Source organism: Triturus cristatus, chromosome 6 (assembly GCF_964204655.1).
Source record: "Triturus cristatus chromosome 6, aTriCri1.1, whole genome shotgun sequence".
NCBI classification, from domain to species: Eukaryota; Metazoa; Chordata; class Amphibia; order Caudata; family Salamandridae; genus Triturus; species Triturus cristatus.
The window spans coordinates 1,134,003,787-1,134,022,998 of NC_140589.1; positions in this window are offsets into that span (position 1 = coordinate 1,134,003,787).

Consider the following 19,212-nt stretch of genomic DNA (forward strand, 5'->3'; position numbering starts at 1 on the left):
CATAAAAACAGTAATTAATAGAACTTCAAAACACAGTAAAAAACTTCACCAGTCTATCAATGGAAAAGGACTTAATGTGCAAAGTGCAATGACCGGTATAACATTTAAAGTGCATTTAGAATCAAGTCTTTGGCAAGGACCATGATTACTGACAATGGACCATAAAGTGACAGCCAATTGTGCAAAGCAACAGTCCAATAAAAAGGTATAAGCAGCAGTTGAGAAATCACAAAATAGAATGAAAAAGCATAAAAGTGAACCAGCCCGTAACTACTTAAGAGAGCGGTAAGCATTTCGTATGAAAATTGTAAAAGCAATGTTTAGACCTATGTTTTCTGGCATTAATGCTGCAATAATTGCTTGTCTGCACGTTCGGATTCCCAGCCTGTTCCACTCAATTTTCAATTTATGTCTACGTTGTGACATAAAAGATGGGCAAAGACAGACTATATGCTCCATGGTTTCGGGAGACAAGCCGCACCCCCTGCAGATTACGTCCTCTGACGGACGGCGCCAGACGGGAAGATCTTTTAGAAATTGCCATTCGCCTAGTCTGGCAGCCATAAAGCTAGTTTTTAGGTGCAATTAAATAATATATAATACCATATATAAATATATACTTACATAAACATATGTGTATGTGTTTACATATACATATATACATGTATAATTTAACACTATTTTTGAAAATATATATTTTATATTATATTACATTTTTCGGTTATTGTTTTAATTACCCACTATAAAAAGCATATATATATATATATATATATATATATATATATATATATATATTACCTACTGGCGGTCGCCAGTAGGTAGTTATAGTTAGGACCACGTTTCCATAGGAAAACCTCAACATTCTATTTTGAATAACTTTGGCGCCGGTCGACGAATCCTCGCGAATTTCTCAAAATAGGTGGGGCGCTACGCTCCGCTCCTACCCTGAAAGTCTCGGGGGGATTCGTCAAGCGGGGGCTGAGATAAAAGGGGGGTCCCAAAACGCGTTTTTCCCATGCATTTTTCCATAGGACCTTTAGAACGAGCTACAGCCCGAACGGCTGAACAGAATTACTAGAAATTTGGCAGAGAGGTAGTCCCTAGGTCAAGGAAGTGCCTTTTGTAGGTTTGGTGTAAATCTGTTCAGTAGATTCTGAGAAAATAGCCTTTAAATCAATATATATATCTGAGCCCGCTTACGGTACGCTTACCGTACGCTTACCGTACGCTTACCGTAAGCTTACGGTGGCGAGCGCGATTCTGATTGGCTCTTAGATCTTAGTAAACATTCGAATCGGCCGAAACCAGGAAGCGGCGTCCACCATTTTGTCTCTCGCACTGAGTGTTGTTTATCAAACATGATGGCCAAAAACATGTTACGGGGCTGTTTTGACAACTCCCTCCCACATAGTCATGTTGAGGGAGTCCCCAAACATCCCCCAAGAGCAAAAACGGTTTTATTTTTTTTTCGGCAATTTCGCGGGGTACGCTTACCGTACGCTTACCGTACGCTTACCGTAAGCTTACCGTACGCTTACGGTAAAAAAATAAAAATAAAAAAAACACTATCCACACTTACCCCACCCCCTGCGGTCGCGTGAGTTATAGTTGCCTACAGTAACTATAACGGGGGAATTTCATTGGTTTTTTATCAGTAAAATGTCCAGCTAACTATAACATGTGTGAAACCTATGGTTTTTTCAGTGAATATATATATATATATATATATATATATATATATATATATATATATATATATATATATATATATAAAAATAAATAAAAATAAATAAAATACAAATATTTATAACACAGAACAGACCTATATCATGCCTCATTCCAAATCTTAAAAACTTGATTAATACTAAGGCTATCATTGTTGCAAGGGGTACTATTCCCAAAATAAAATAACAATGATTTCATAATAATTAACCCTGTGCAACAATATTATCAGTTTTTCGCAGGCATGTAGTAAAACAGACAAGCACAAGTGGAAGGAGGTAAACCGAGCGTATTATGATCATACCAAAATATTTCACGGAACAGACCCTTATCCTGCCATGTTCCAGATCCTATAATCTTAGTCAATATTATGGCACAGTAGTCATTAATAACCCCAAATTGGAATAAAAAATATTCCTCATTCGTTCTATATCAATTTGCAACATAATAATGCACTTGTTGTTGTCATTATTCTCTATATACATGCCCATAACAAAAATCGTTTACGTTCAACGATGTATATGATGACATTTTTCTCTAGTTGTATGAGGATATCGCCACACACCAGTGTATATGCATACTCATTGATTAAAAACATGTCAACTCATTTCAATTATGTATCTAGACTTCTTTAGGCTTCCTCCCGGTCCCCACTTCTAATATTTACTAGGATCACATCCACCACAAAGTATTTAAGGGCATTGTTGTTACTGTCATGTTGCTCCTCAAGTGTCTAGTGACAGGATATGTTTTGTCCCCAAGCTTAATTGCTTTGAGGTGCTGCAAAATCTTTTGTGGACTGGGAATATAGTGCTACTTACGTATGTTAACTCGCAGGGACATTGTAGAAGACTGCATAGTCTGTTTTTCAGTGGTAGCTTCCATTAATTCTTTTACTCCTTTTAAAAAAGGTGTCTTATATTCCCGAGTGTTTATGCAATGTTAGCATGCCTCACACCTTCCACACTTCCTGAAACCTGGACTACGACCTAACCAAGTGGTTCGGTTAGGTGGTGCATTTTCAGGACTGTTTTTCACTAACTCTTGGCTCATGGACATTGCTTTCTTTAATGTTATCCCCGGTCTATGGGGGGGACACTTTTCCCATTTTGAATTTGGATTTCCTTTCGGCTTGTTTGAAATTGTCTCTCTGATAGCCAAATTCAAATCTAGAGAGCGGTTGCTATTTGAAGGCAGTGCTGGTACAAAATGTACTAAAATAGATTCGCACTTCAAGTTAGTCAGCCTTTAATAAACAGGAGAATGCAAGGAGGTCTATAATGAAATAAAAATTACCTAGTTATGGGAAAAGTAGCTCAACATAGACCGGGGATGTTTTTTTTTTTTTTTTAATGCAGATTCATATAGCACAAACTAGACCCGAAGGTATTGGAGCGCTTTACATGAGCACCAGTTACGTTACAGAAGGACACATTCAGGCATGGGGAGATTAAGGGGCATATTCCCAAGGAGCTATCGCCAAGTTAACGGCACTTCATCGCAGCCAAACTCGCGATAAAGTTACTGCCTCAGTCACAAGCAGGTGTTAACAGCCCATATCACCAGTTTTCCGGCGATAGCATCCTCAAAAAACATCGCCACAGATGACCCCGGCAACTATCGCTAATGAGATGTAGAGTAGGCGTTCCCGTGCAGAAAGCCACAACAACACCACTGCACAACATTCTCAACGACCAGCCAGATCGGCGATAAGATCACAAAACATGCAATATGGCGTGTTAGCAGCAGGAAATTAACACCTGCTCTGACCTGGTGCAAAGTTGGACAACAACCAGCACCAGACAAGGGTGCACAGCCCATAGCCAAACATGAAGAACAACAGATGCCCACGGGCAATTGAACATGCAGCCCGGAGCCCCAATAGGGCAACAACACCCACCGCCACCACCCCCAGGACCCCCCGGACCCCCTGCCCCCAGCCCGGACCAACACTGAGGCAGCGCAGACAAAGACATCGACCTGCTGAAAACGCACCAACCTCACAGACCCAACACCAGGGAATGTCATTTCCCACCACAGGCTCAAAAGGACAACCATCCTACGCATCCTGACCACCATTGCCCACAGGCCGATGGTACCAACACAGCGGACAACCAACATCCCTCTGCAGACAAAGCTGCTGGCTGTGCTGCACCTGTTGGCCTCTGGGAACTGCCAATCAACAACCGCCAGAGTTGGAGGAGTCACCACAGCCAGCCCAATCCAAGACCCCCACAACTGTCTTGGAGGCCATCATCAGCTTGCTACCACACTACCTATCCTTCCCCCACACTGTGCAGGAACAGCTGGAGACCAAGCAAGGTGTCTACGCCATAGCTGGCTTCCCTCACATGTCAGGGGGCAATTGAATGCACACATGTCCTACTTGTGCCACCTGGTGACACTGCACACAATATCCGCTACCGAAAGCACAGGCATACTATCACTGTGCAGGCAATAGTGGACCACCTGGGAATCTCCACCAACGTCGACGCCAACCACCCATTCCGAGTGCATGAGTCCTACATCTTCCGACAGTCCATCATCACCCGGCACTTCCTGGCTGGCACCTACGGAAATGCGCTGCTCATTGGCAAGTCCCAAATGAACACACCACACACCTCAACTCCACAATCATGCAACTCACAACAGTGGGAATGCACACATCACAAACTCACATACAACATGCCAAACAACATGCTCACCCACCAGACACGACAGCACAACTTACTGTGGCAACATGGGCAAGCCATGCACATAAGCCATCAACTGCATGGCACCTCAGCCACATGATAGCAGATTGTGGGAAGAGGTGGGGACCAGGCATGTTCGAAGGAGGCAAGTGACAGATGAAAGAGAATGTACACAATGTCAAGTGTGGCGTGGAAGCGATGGCCAGACTGCAGTATGCAGACCACACACATATCCATGTAGACTAGACATACACCGCATGGAGTGCAGTGGACGCAACCATGGCACCCCAGCCAGTGGGGAAGATCCCGGAAATGTAGCTTGTTACGCCCCCCCCTGTAAGCGTGAGCGGAGTGGGCTGGCCCAGCATACGACAGGCCAGCATAGGGGTGTGAATAAAAAGCACGTATCTCTGGGCGTGGTTTTGTTCCGGAATGCCCAATGTCTCTGCCATGGTGGATCCCCTCACCCCACCACGAGGCTGACGCCGTCGCCGTGAGCGGTGTTGCCTGCGTTCCTGTGTGCCTGCTGCACCCCGGGCCGCAGGTCCCCGTACCAGTCCTGCCAGGCCCTGCGCACTCAGGCCTCAATGCACACCTGCCAACACCGGCGTGTGTCGAAGAGGGCCCACCACAAGCTCCAAGCCCGAGTGCCGCAAACCTGGCAGCCTCCTCAGACCATCACCGTCTCCGCAACACAGGCCCGCAGTACTCCTTTCTCGTTGACGTACTCCACCGGCATGCACTGCGGACAAGTGGGTCACACATTTGGAACTGATTCTTGATTACAATATGGCAGAGAGCATCAATTATGGCTGATTTTATATCACTATACTCCCTTCGATGTGGTGCCACCAAGTCAGTGCATAGCATTGCATCCACACGTGTCCGTGGGCCCAAGCGGACTACTGCCCTCAGGCCATGCTGCGTTCGAGTCGGTCGCACATGTGAGACTGAGACTTGATTTGTCAATGGCAGAGTACATATTGTGAGAAGTTGGCCTGGTATATGCTGCTCACTAATTCTAGTGATCACCTTGTACCATGAGAAACAACCCTTATGGTGGTGGTTGAAGTCAACCTTGATAGACCAGCTATCCTAGTGGTAGCGTGGACAGTGCAGTCTGCAGGCTAAACTCTTGAGGGCATGTGAAGCTAGCTGTTTTACCATATGTAACCTCCTTGAATACCAAATGAAAGGACACCACACAGATATATATTCAAAATATATATGTATTTATTTACTAAAAGTATCCCCTATACTCTTTATGAGCACAGAAGCACATTCGTGTAAAACAAGGCAGTGTTTAAATATACAAAAGTTGCACAATTATGGATGGGACAGGTGGCCAGCTAAACCATATACTAAAATAGTGGTATAAGAACCACAAATAGAAAGGAAAGAAGGCCTAGGGCCTTGGGAATCGCTGGGACGACAAGGAGCTAACTGTAGTTAGTGACCAGGAGGCCCACAGGATGCGTGTGCAGTGTTAAAAGTTACACGCGTGCACCTATTGATTTCAATGGGTGCGTAAAAAAGTCACAAAGTTAAAGGAAAAGGAGTCTTCCGGATGGACCAGAACCTAACAACTTGAAACCTAGACACTAGAGATGTTTCTCTACCCAGGAGCACCGGAGTGCCAGCGTTACCTCACCCACAGGAAGCGGGTGCATAGGGGTCAAAGTGCGTCGGGTTTCGTCGTGCAGGTCTATGGAGCCTGAGGATGAAAATGCTGCAGGCGGCCAGGCAGGAAGAGTACTGGTGGATCCAAGGATGGATCTGAAGAGTAGACGACCTGCAAGCAGAGGGGACAATGTTCAAAGTCACTAGCCAGTGACCGGCGTGGCACCAGGAAGGAACGAGGCGATGTCGGGTGCCAACAGGTGAAGAAAGGAAGCTTGTCTCTGTAGCCACGTGAAAGTGAAGAGGTCGACGACGTCCAGGAGTCACTCACAAGCTGTCCCACGAAGGCTCTAGCTGATGGCGGTGTCGGCTTCTTGATCGGAGCCAACAGGCCTTGGCTAATGCAAGCCACGCAGGAATCGAGGAAAGCTTGGTGCTCTGGCCAGCAAGGTCAGAGGGGCTGCTCCTTTTCACAGGAGCAAGGGCCAGTCTGGAGCAACCAGACCAGCAGTGTTAGTTGTAGTTTTCGTCGCCAAGATGGCCACTAGCCAACGGGCCAGTAACCGGGATGACGCGTCGAGTGGCCCCACGCAGATCTCGTGGATGCTGGAGGGCTGGTCTTTGGTGCAAATACTGCTCGGTGTTGAGGCTTCTCAGGGCCCAAAGCACAGCATTGAGGATGCCTCAGGTGCTGCACAGTCAGCTTGTCGTGGATGTTCCAAGATGGCCGGTCCCACGTCTCTCGGTGCCTCCACAGGTCTCTTCTTTGCTGGGACTGTGGATCTGGCTCAGAGATGTCTGGGAGTCTTGGTCTTGTCGGACTCTGGGCTCGGTCTCCGGCGGGAGGCGGCGGCACAGCAGTCGTTGAGTTGCTGGATGGTGCCTGTATTCACAGGGTGGTCACTCCTTGGCCACAAGGGAGATTCTCTTCAGTCTTCTGTGCAGCAGAACGTCGAAGTCCAGTAGTTCTTATTATTAAAGTCGAGTTTCAGGATGATCTGAAGTCTTGGGACACAGCTCCTACTCTTATTCCAAATCTAGGGGCCGGATTACCTGCTAGGTCCCTCCTCTGGGTGGGACCAGGGAGGGGGGCGGTTACACCTCCTTTCCTTTGTCCAGTTTCGCGCCAGGACGGGGGCGGTTTGAACTGGCATATGCACAGGGACACCATGTGTGCCCCAGGCATGTCTCAATCTATTCAGCCCTCCCTAACCCACTACACAAAATCCTGTCTGGGGTGGTGCAAGCACCTCCCCTGACAGGAAACCCTTTGTCCACTCCTCCCAAGCTGGAAGGACTCCCAACAGCAGGAGGGCAGACTTGTGTCTGTGGTGGCAGCATCCATTTTGTGATGCTGAGGCTCTGTCTAACTTTACCCGGGTTTCAGGTTAGGTACATGTCGTGTCCCTCTAGAAGGGTGGAATGCTACCCCTGTTGCCAGAATTGGCGAGGGGGTAGTATTCCAAATCGTATGACACCTTACTCGACATGTCTTGATAAAGCCAAACCAGAGTTAGCATTTGACCGCGAGGTACATAATGCACTTAAGAGTATATGGTATGGCAATATCATGACACAGCTAAAGGACGTTGTTCCGAAAGCTGTAGACAGGCTCAGCTCATGCCAGAGCACCATCTCACATGAAACCAAGCACTCTGCCTCCAGGATTGTTAAGGCCTGCCATAGGAGTGACTGATAGGTTACCATGTGTCTATATATGTTAGATATAGATATACTATATCTAAGTAAGAGGTGATTACACCAACTTACCCCAGCTGAGTGATCAGCCAGTTGTATCAAATAGTGAGGCCAGGCCAGGGGTGGCATAATACATGCTGCAGCCCCTGGTAGGCCTTGGATACACCTATGCCTTGCGTACCTGGGGTACACTGTTACAGGGTCCAATAAGGTAAACCAGTTCCAATTGGTAATGCACCTAGCGTGCATTGGCATTAATTTAGGGAGAGAGCAGCAGGGCTGTGGGTCTGATTAGCAGGCCCACAGCCACACTAAGTCATAAAACCAGTGAAGCAAAAGCAAAAATGTGGGGTGACCATAGGATAGCAGACCCTACTCTCCTACACAACCCCCCCCCCAAACGCAGGGACATTAGACTAACTTTGACCAGTTGTGTCTTCATGTTCTAAGTGGAAGTACCAGGAGAGATCATCAGCATTACCATGGTCAGTCCCTGGGCGGTGCTCCACTGTAAAGTCCATCCCCTGTAGGGAAATGGACCACCTGAGTAGTTTGGGGTTTTCACACTTCATCTGATTTAGCCATAAGAGGGGCTTATGGTCGGTCTGAATCTTGAAGTGAGTTCCAAACAAGTATGGTCTCAACTTCTTCAGGGCCCACACCACAGCAAAGGCCTCCCTCTCAATTGCTGGCCAACGTTTCTCTCTAGGGGTCAGCCTTCTGCTAATAAAAGCAATGGGCTGGTCTTGACCATCTACATTAAGTTGTGAAAGCACAGCTCCCACCCCCAACTCAGAAGCATCTGTTTGGACAATAAACTCTTTGGAGTAGTCAGGACTCTTCAGGATAGGTGCAGAGCACATGGCCTTCTTCAGGTCATCAAATGCCTTTTGACAGTTTACTGTCCACTGAACCTTTTTGGGCATCTTCTTGGATGTCAGATCATTAAGAGGAGTCGCTATGGGCCCATAGTTCTTAACAAACTTCCTGTAGTACCCAGTCAGGCCCAAGAAAGCTCTGACCTGAGTCTGGGTAGTTGGAGGGGACCAGTCCTTGATGGTCTGGATCTTACTCTCCAGTGGTTGAACCTGGCCTCCACCTACAAGTTGGCCCAAGTATACAACTTTACTCTGCCCTATCTGGCATTTAGTAGCCTTGATAGTGAGGCCTGCCTTTTGCAGGGCCTCTAGTACTTTTGTCAGGTTGATCAGGTGATCCTCCCAGGTGGAGCAAAAGACAGCAATATCATCTAGATATGCTGCACAGAAGTCATCCAACCCAGTGAGGACTTGGTTCACCAACCTTTGAAAAGTGGCAGGTGCATTCTTCAGACCAAAGGGCATCACCACAAATTGGTAATGACCTCCTGGGGTTGAGAATGCTGTTTTGGCCTTAGACTCCTCAGCTAACCTGATTTGCCAATAGCCAGCTGTCAAATCAAATGTGCTAAAAAACTTGGCAGAAGCCAGTCTATCTATGAGCTCATCTGCCCTTGGAATTGGGTGTGCATCTGTCCTGGTGACAGCATTGAGTCCTCTGTAATCCACACAGAACCTCATGTCTCTCTTTCTATCTTGTGTGTGAGGTTTGGGGACCAGAACCACTGGGCTAGCCCAGGGGCTCTCTGAAGGCTCAATGACACCTAACTCCAGCATTTTCTGCACCTCAGTCTTTATACAGTCCCTGACATGGTCAGGTTGCCTGTAAATCTTGCTTTTCACAGGAAGACTGTCACCAGTGTCCACCACATGGGTACACCATTTAGTCTGACTGGGTGTCAAGGAGAACATATGTCTATATGACTGTAAAACTTGTCTGCAGTCATTTTGCTGATGTTCAGTGAGTCTGCCCCCTAAGGCCACACCATCAACTGAGCCATCTTCAGGGTTCTGAGATGACAAGTCTGGGAGAGGGTCACTCTCTTCCTCCTGCCCCTCATCTGTAGCCATGAGCAAGCCCATGTCTGCCCTCTCAACATATGCCTTGAGTCTGTTGACATGGAGCACCCTGTGGGGGCTCCTGGGAGTTCCTAGGTCCACCAAGTATGTAACCTCTCCCTTCTTTTCAACAATTGTTTGGGGTCCAGACTATTTGTCTTGGAGTGCTGCTGGGGCCACTGGCTCCAACACCCATACCTTCTGTCCTGGCTGGTACTCAGTCAAAACAGCCTTTTGGTCATGCCAAGCTTTCTGTAATTCTTGGCTTGCCTCCAGGTTTTTAGATGCCTTCTCCATGTACTCAGCCATCCGGGTGCGGAGACCAAGTACATAGTCCACTATGTCTTGCTTAGGCTTTTTGAGAGGTAACTCCCATCCTTCCCTCACCAGACACAAGGGTCCTCTTACAGGGTGCCCAAATAACAATTCAAAGGGGCTGTAGCCAACTCCTTTTTGTGCGACCTCTCTGTAAGCAAACAGAAGGCAGGGTAGTAGGATATCCCATCTTCGCCTGAGCTTTTCAGGTAATCCTTTGAGCATACCCTTTAGGGTCTTGTTGAATCTCTCAACAAGCCCATTGCATTGTGGATGGTAAGGAGTGGTGAACTTGTAGTTGCCACCACATTCCTTCCACATAGCTGTCAAGTATCCTGACATGAAGTTGGCACCTCTGTCAGATACTACCTCCTTAGGAAACCCCACTCTGGAGAAAACTCCAAGTAAGGCCCTGGCCACACCAGGAGGTGTTGTGGTCCTAAGGGGAATTGCCTCTGGATACCTGGTGGCATGATCCACTACCACCACTATAAATCTGTGCCCAGATGCAGTTGGGGGATCCATGGGACCCACTATATCAATCCCCACTCTTTCAAAGGGAACCCCCACCACAGGTAGTGGTATTAGTGGGGCCTTTGTTGTGCTATCTGATTTGCCACTGGCTTGGCAGGTTACACAGGAGCGACAAAACTCCTTGGTATCTTCATTCATGTGAAGCCAGTGAAAGTGAGGGACAAGCCTGTCCCAAGTCTTGTTCTGGCCTAAGTGTCCTGCTAAAGGAATATCATGGGCCAAGTAAGAAGGAAGCCCCTAAGTTGCAGAGGTATAACCAACCTCCTGGTTGCACCAAGTTTTGGGTCTCTAGCCTCTGAATAAAGGAGCCCATCATCCCAATATACTTTATGGGTACCTTGAGCATTCCCAGCAGCCTGCTGTCTGAGGGGTTCAAGGGAAGAACAGTCTAACTGAGCCTGCCTTAAGTCAGCCCTAGAAGGTCCCCCTGCCTCCAGAAACTCACCCTGGTCAGGTTCAAGCTCTTCAGGGACAGTTCCTTCAGGGGTCTCAAAATCAGTTTCCTGAGAAGACTGATCTTCACTTTCAGGCAGGAGGGAAGGCACAGCCTTGACCCTTCTGTTCTTCTTCTTGGTAGGTGCTTAGTCCATTGTTCCAGGCTCCAAGACCTGAGGCTCAGTGAGGCACTTTTTGGCCTGTGACCTGGTCACAGCAAGGACATGTGATGAAATCCCTAACATCTCTGCATGAGTCCTGTACTCCACTTCTGACCATAGACAGGATTCTAGGTCATTGCCCAACAGACATTCAACTGGGAGGTCTGCACTTACCACAACCTTTTTGAGGCCAGTTACCCCTCCCCAGGAGAAATTAACAATTGCCACACTATGTGTAGTAGAGACATTGCTGGCGTTGGTCACTAGGTAATTATTACCCAGTATTATCTGTCCAGGGTCCACAAAGCCAGGTGTCACCATGGTGACACTGGCACAAGTGTCCCTGTATGCTTGAGCCACTTTATTGTTTATTAGAGGTGTCTGTCTGTACTTGCCTAGATTACTAGGACTCACAGTAGTGGACAAATCCATGTCCACCTCACAAATCAGAACAGCTTGTGTAGGAGTTCTGACTAGGCCAGAATCTCCTTCAGTACCCAAGGTTAACCCCACTGCTCCCTTAGCCTGAGGACCAACACTGCCAACTGTACTAGGGGGTGCAGGTGCCTTAGGGGCTGCAGTGATGGGGGCTCTAGTTTTCTTACAATCACTGGTCCAGTGAGAGGTGTTTTTACAGACATTACACCATGTTTTTTTCTGACCTTCTTTCCTCTTCTTCTTGGAAGTTTGGGACCCACCCTCATTATTCTGTTGGGGGCCTGGTGAAGACTTCCGGTCTTTGGGTTTCTGTTCCCCACCCTTTTGGTCTGCCTTCTTCTGGTCACCACCCTGGTTCTGGTTCTTTTGCTTAACCCTGGTTCTAACCCATTTGTCTGCCTTCTTTCCCAATTCTTGGGGAGAGGTCAGATCTGAGTCAATCAGGTGTTGATGCAACTGCTGGTTCTGACAATTATTTGAGATGTGCTCTCTCATAATTAGATTATACAACCCTGTGTAATCTGCAACCTTACTTCCCAGCAACCAGCCCTCCAGAGCCTTAGTGGCACACTCAACAAATTCAGACCAGTCCTGCATCTGTGTCTTTTGGGTGTCTCTGAACATTAACCTGTACTGTTCGGTGGGTAAGCCTAACCCATCAATCAGAACACTCTTCAGGACCAGGTAGTTTCTAGCATCCTCATCACTAACTGTGAGGAGCTTGTCTCTGCCTCTACCTTCAAAGGAGAGCCACAAGATTGCTGCCCACTGCTCCTGAGGGACCTGCTGTACTCTGCAGGCCCTCTCAAAGGCAGTTATCCACTTGTGGATGTCATCCCCAGTTTTGTAGGGGGCACAATCTTACTCAGGTTTCTATTGTCAGAGGACCTGTCTTTATCCTTAGGGATATTGCTGCCACCAGTGGAATCTAATCCACTCTCTCTAGACTGCCTTGCTCTAGCAAGTTTCTCCTTAGCTAAGGCAACTTCTAGTTCTTGCCTTTGAATCCTAAATTCAGCCTCTCTCATCTTGGCTTCATGCTCTCTTCTCTGAGGGGAAGTCATCCTCCTCTGAGCAGGGGCATTGGGGCCTTTAGAGCCAGTGGAATGGTCAGATCCACTCAACTGGATCTTCTATCCCTCTGTCTCTGGGTAAGCCTGCTTGGGGGTCTGTAGGGAGGTATCCCATTTCCAGTCCCATGTAAGCTAAAGTTAGCCTTGCTAAGTCTCCTGACTGGCACCTGGCTATTTCTATCATCATCTGAATCTGCCTCTTCCTCATCTACATCATCTCCCTCTGGAGTGATAGGGGCATTAGTATTATCATCTTCAGATGGGTGACCTCCATCTCCAGACCCTGTAGGGACTGAGTCAGGTGCACTTAGAGTATCAGAGTAATCTAATAGCTCTAGGAGTTGGGCTATAGTAGGGTTTTGACCCTGCTTAAGACCTCTGGTGTTACACAGCTGTCTTAACTCCTGATAGTTTAACATAGAATATTTGGATGGTGCCTTTTGAGGGTCACTCTCAACAGCTGGGGGCCCAGTGGCTCCTGCTGCTCCAGCCATTCTCTTAGTGAGGTGGATGTGTTGCAATCTACCTACACTGGTCTTTTCCTACTGGACCTTTTCTAGTTAGTTGTAGTCAGGTTGTGCTACTCCCTTTGCTCTACAACAACTAAGTTCAGTAGAACTTATGTATACTAGTCTTGTTTTTATATGTACCTTAAGGTACCTGTATGATCTTTCAAATGATATTTTCAAAGATTACAATTGGTAAAACACATTAAGCTCAAATCCCAACCGCTGCTCACCAATGTGAGAAGTTGGCCTGGTATATGCTGCTCACTAATTCTAGTGATCACCTTGTACCATGCCAAACAACCCTTATGGTGGTGGTTGAAGTCAACCTTGATAGACCAGCTATCCTAGTGGTAGCGTGGACAGTGCAGTCTGCAGGCTAAACTCTTGAGGGCATGTGAACCCAGCTGTTTTACCATATGTAACCTCCTTGAATACCAAATGAAAGGACACCACACAGATATATATTCAAAATATATATGTATTTATTTACTAAAAGTATCCCCTATACTCTTTATGAGCACAGAAGCACATTCGTGTAAAACAAGGCAGTGTTTAAATAAACAAAAGTTGCACAATTATGGATGGGCCAGGTGGCCAGCTAAACCATATACTAAAATAGTGGTATAAAAACCACAAATAGAAAGGGAAGAAGGCCTAGGGCCTTGGGAATCGCTGGGACAACAAGGAGCTAACTGTAGTTAGTGACTAGGAGGCCCACAGGATGCGTGTGCAGTGTTAAAAGTTACACGCGTGAACATATTGATTTCAATGGGTGCGTAAAAGTCACAAAGTTAAAGGAAAAGGAGTCTTCCGGATGGACCAGAACCTAACAACTTGCAACCTAGACACTAGAGATGTTTCTCTACCCAGGAGCACCGGAGTGCCAGCGTTACCTCACCAACAGGAAGCGGGTGCATAGGGGTCAAAGTGCGTCGGGTTTCGTCGTGCAGGTCTATGGAGCCTGAGGATGAAGATGCTGCAGGCGGCCAGGCAGGAAGAGTTCTGGTGGATCCAAGGATGGATCTGAAGAGTAGACGACCTGCAAGCAGAGGGGACAATGTTCAAAGTCACTAGCCAGTGACTGGCGTGGTACCAGGAAGGAGCCAGGCGATGTCGGGTGCCAACAGGTGAAGAAAGGAAGCTTGTCTCTGCAGCCACGTGAAAGTGAAGAGGTCGACGACGTCCAGGAGTCACTCACGAGCTGTCCCACGAAGGCTCTAGCTGATGGCGATGTCGGCTTCTTGATCGGAGCAAACAGGCCTTGGCTAATGCAAGCCACGCAGGAATCGAGGAAAGCTTGGTGCTCTGGTCAGCAAGGTCAGATGGGCTGCTCCTTTCCACAGGAGCAAGGGCCAGTCTGGAGCAACCAGACCAGCAGTGTTAGTTGTAGTTTTAATCGCCAAGATGGCCACTAGCCAACGGGCCAGTAACCGGGATGACGCGTCGAGTGGCAAAAAGCAAAAGGGGCCCCACGCAGATCTCGTGGATGCTGGAGGGCTGGTCTTTGGTGCAAATGCTGCTCGGTGTTGGGGCTTCTCAGGGCCCAAAGCACAGCATTGAGGATGCCTCAGGTGCTGCACAGTCAGCTTGTCGTGGACGTTCCAAGATGGCCGGTCCCACGTCTCTCGGTGCCTCCACGGGTCTCTTCTTTGCAGGGACTGTGGATCTGGCTCAGAGATGTCTGGGAGTCTGGGTTTTGTCGGGCTCTGGGCTCGGTCTCCGGCGGGAGGCGGCGGCAAAGCAGTCGTTGAGTTGCTGGATGGTGCCTGTATTCACAGGGTGGTCACTCCTTGGCCACAAGGGAGATTCTCTTCAGTCTTCTGTGCAGCAGAACGTCGAAGTCCAGTAGTTCTTCTTATTAAAGTCGAGTTTCAGGATGATCTGAAGTCTTGGGACACAGCTCCTACTCTTATTCCAAATCTAGGGGCCGGATTACCTGCTAGGTCCCTCCTCTGGGTGGGACCAGGAAGGGGGGCGGTTACACCCCCTTTCCTTTGTCCAGTTTCGCGCCAGGACTGGGGCTGGAGAGCCCTAGCTCCGGTTTGAACTGGCATATGCACAGGGACACCTTGTGTGCCCCAGGCATGTCTCAATCTATACAGCCCTCCCTAACCCACTACACAAAATCCTGTCTGGGGTGGTGCAAGCACCTCCCCTGACAGGAAACCCTTTGTCCACACCTCCGAAGCTGGAAGGACTCCCAGCAGCAGGAGGGCAGACTTGTGTCTGTGGTGGCAGCATCCATTTGGGTTGCTGAGGCTCTGTCTAACTTTACCCGGGTTTCAGGTTAGGCACATGTCGTGTCTCTCTAGAAGGGTAGAATGCTACCCCCGTCGCCAGAATTTGCGAGGGGGTAGTATTTCAAATCGTATGACACCTTACTCGACATGTTTTGATAAAGCCAAACCAGAGTTAGCATTTGACCGCGAGGTACATAATGCACTTAAGAGTATATGGTATGGCGATATCATGAAACAGCTAAAGGACGTTGTTCCGAAAGCTGCAGACAGGCTCAGCTCATGCCAGAGCACCATCTCACATGAAACCAAGCACTCTGCCTCCAGGATTGTTAAGGCCTGCCATAGGAGTGACTGATAGGTTACCATGTGTCCATATATGTTAGATATAGATATACTATATCTAAGTAAGAGGTGATTACACAACTTACCCCAGCTGAGTGATCAGCCAGTTGTGTCAAATAGTGAGGCCAGGCCAGGGGTGGCATAATACATGCTGCAGCCCCTGGTAGGCCTTGGGTACACCTATGCCCTGGGTACCTGGGGTACACTGTTACAGGGTCCAATAAGGTGAACCAGTTCCAATTGGTAATGCACCTAGCATGCATTGGCATTATTTAGGGAGAGAGTAGCAGGGCTGTGGGTCCGATTAGCAGGCCCACAGCCACACTAAGTCATACAAATGTGGGGTGACCTCAGGATAGCAGACCCTACTCTCCTACACAACCCCCCCCCCCCCAAACGCAGGGACATTAGACTAACCTTGACCAGTTGTGTCTTCATGTTCTAAGTGGAAGTACCGGGAGAGACCATCTGCATTACCATGGTCAGTCCCTGGGCGGTGCTCCACTGTAAAGTCCATCCCCTGTAGGGAAATGGACCACCTGAGTAGTTTGGGGAAATTTAAAACGCAGAGGACTGCATCTGCGCTCGGGGGACTTCGCGGACTCTAGTGGCGCCCTGCCCTACCTGTGTGTTTGTCGCCGCTCCTGGGTCCTGTAGCCTACGTGTCTCCCTCGCCATTGCTGCCGACGCCACAGCGGGAGGAGGACTTCAACCCCCAGACGCCTGAGCGCCCGGTGACGCTACCCACGCGCCCGGAGGCGCACAAAAGATCCCAGCTCCCTCGGGGGAGCGGGAAATTTAAAACGCAGAGGACTGCATCTGTGCTCGGGGGACTTCGTGGACTCTAGTGGCGCCCTGCCCTACCTGTGTGTTTGTCGCCGCTCCTGGGTCCTGTAGCTTACGTGTCTCCCTCGCCATTGCTGTCGACGCCCCAGCGGGAGGAGGACTTCAACCCCCAGACGCCTGAGCGCCCGGTGACGCTACCCACGCGCCCGGAGGCGCACAAAAGATCGCGGCTCCCTCGGGGTAGCGGGAAATTTAAAACACAGAGGACTGCATCTGCGCTCGGGGGACTTCGTGGACTCTAGTGGCGCCCTGCCCTACCTGTGTGTTTGTCGCCGCTCCTGGGTCCTGTAGCCTACGTGTCTCCCTCGCCCTTGCTGCCGACGCCACAGCGGGAGGAGGACTTCAACCCCCAGACGCCTGAGCGCCCGGTGACGCTACCCACGCGCCCGGAGGCGCACAAAAGATCGCGACTCCCTCGGGGGAGCGGGAAATTTAAAACGCAGAGGACTGCATCTGCGCTCGGGGGACTTCGCGGACTCTAGTGGCGCCCTGCCCTACCTGTGTGTTTGTCGCCGCTCCTGGGTCCTGTAGCCTACGTGTCTCCCTCGCCATTGCTGCCGACGCCCCAGCGGGAGGAGGACTTCAACTCCCAGACGCCTGAGCGCCCGGTGACGCTACCCACGCGCCCGGAGGCGCACAAAAGATCGCGGCTCCCTCGGGGGAGCGGGAAATTTAAAACGCAGAGGACTGCATCTGCGCTCGGGGGACTTCGCGGACTCTAGTGGCGCCCTGCCCTACCTGTGTGTTTGTCGCCGCTCCTGGGTCCTGTAGCCTACGTGTCTCCCTCGCCATTGCTGCCGAGGCCACATCGGGAGGAGGACATCAACCCCCAGACGCCTGAGCGCCCGGTGACGCTACCCACGCGCCCGGAGGCGCACAAAAGATCGCGGCTCCCTTGGGGGAGCGGGAAATTTAAAATGCAGAGGACTGCATCTGCGCTCGGGGGACTTTGCGGACTCTAGTGGCGCCCTGCCCTACCTGTGTGTTTGTCGCCGCTCCTGGGTCCTGTAGCCTACGTGTCTCCCTCGCCATTGCTGCCGACGCCACAGCCGGAGGAGGACTTCAACCCCCAGACGCCTGAGCGCCCGGTGACGCTACCCACGCGCCCGGAGGCGCACAAAAGATCGTGGCTCCCTCCGCGTTGCGGGACGCGCGCGGGCAGCGCCGGGCTAAGCCCGGGCAAAGGGCGGGCCCTCTGTGGCCCTCAGAGGCCAGAAGAGGCTGGGCTGGGCCAAAGACTCTGACCCTATGAGACTGCTGACTGAAAGATAGAAACATTCAGTGAGTTGTGACACATTATATTGTGTGTGGGAAATTGTTTTAGGTCATATTTGTTTTATATATGTAATTCTACCAGTTGATGGTATAACTATTAGTCCAATTCAGTAAGCTTTGTTTTGGGCTGTCGTCTCTTACCAGTATGTTGAAACAGAAGGCTCCTTCTGGGCCACGTACCATGGATAATTACTTGGTGCAGGTGGTGAGCAAAATAAATACTGAAAGGCGACAGTCATAAGGGATTAGCATTTCGCCACCACCAGTAACCCCTACTCAGGGCCCGTCAGTTCCTATATCATTGGATGAGAACAGTCGATTTAATATTACTAATGTGGATGTTTTGGTTGAGGGACTGCCCGACCTTGAGCAGACTCCCCCCCATTTTAGGGGATCTAGAGGATTGCCCTGATAAGGTACTAGAATGTTGCCCTACCCCAGTAGCGCGGGCAGTTAGAACATGTAGGAAAACCCAAAACAAGAAGGGGGGGACACGAACTGTAAGGAAACGGGTAGCCTCACCATTAAAACAACCTGAAACAGATGTGGCTGCTAAGTCGAACAATGTTAGTTTAGATGTTGATACGACAAAGAACTTAGCGGATATTATTGATTTAAAGATCAGAGGTATTATACACCCTCTTGTGTCAAAAATTGAAGATCTAACGGCGGAAGTCGCGAGATTGGGCGGACTTCTTAAAAAGGCCTTGGAAGAACCAGGAAGAGTAACTACTGCCACAATTAATAGTAAATGCAATACCCAGGGCGTTCTTGCTATTAAGGCTACAGGCAGTAAGGAAAATGTCATAGCTAACCCCATATCCCCTCACGTGCTAATTCATTGTGACAATCAGGTTACTACTGTTATTAAAAATAACGAGGGCTGGGAAGAAATTAATAGAGGACACGTTGCCAATCTTCCGCCCGAGTGTGCACCATATGTGGTGGTATTAACAAATGTCCCACCACTAGAAAGTAGGGGTTACCAAGAAACACATGACTCTTTAAAAAATAAAAGTTTATCATGGTTGAATAGGCAATGCGGTTTCCCGTTAAACTTCTCTGACCAAATCCTGACTACCAGGAGAGTTAAATGGATAGGGAGTTCTAAGGAAAGCTCGAAGGGGGATTGTGTGATTGTAAATTTTAAACATCCACAACATGTTGCCACTGTCCTCCTAAGAGCTGCATCCCTTCCAACCTCTGATGTCAATGTATGCGTTCGATCGCTAGGTTTCTTTTATAGTCATCTTAATAGCAATCAACGCGAGAGTAGCGGAATCATTACCCACCCAGCTACCTATAGACCTTATTTTGGTATCCAAACTCAAAATAGATTTCATGTCCTTAGTTCCCTGGACTCTAATGATTGAC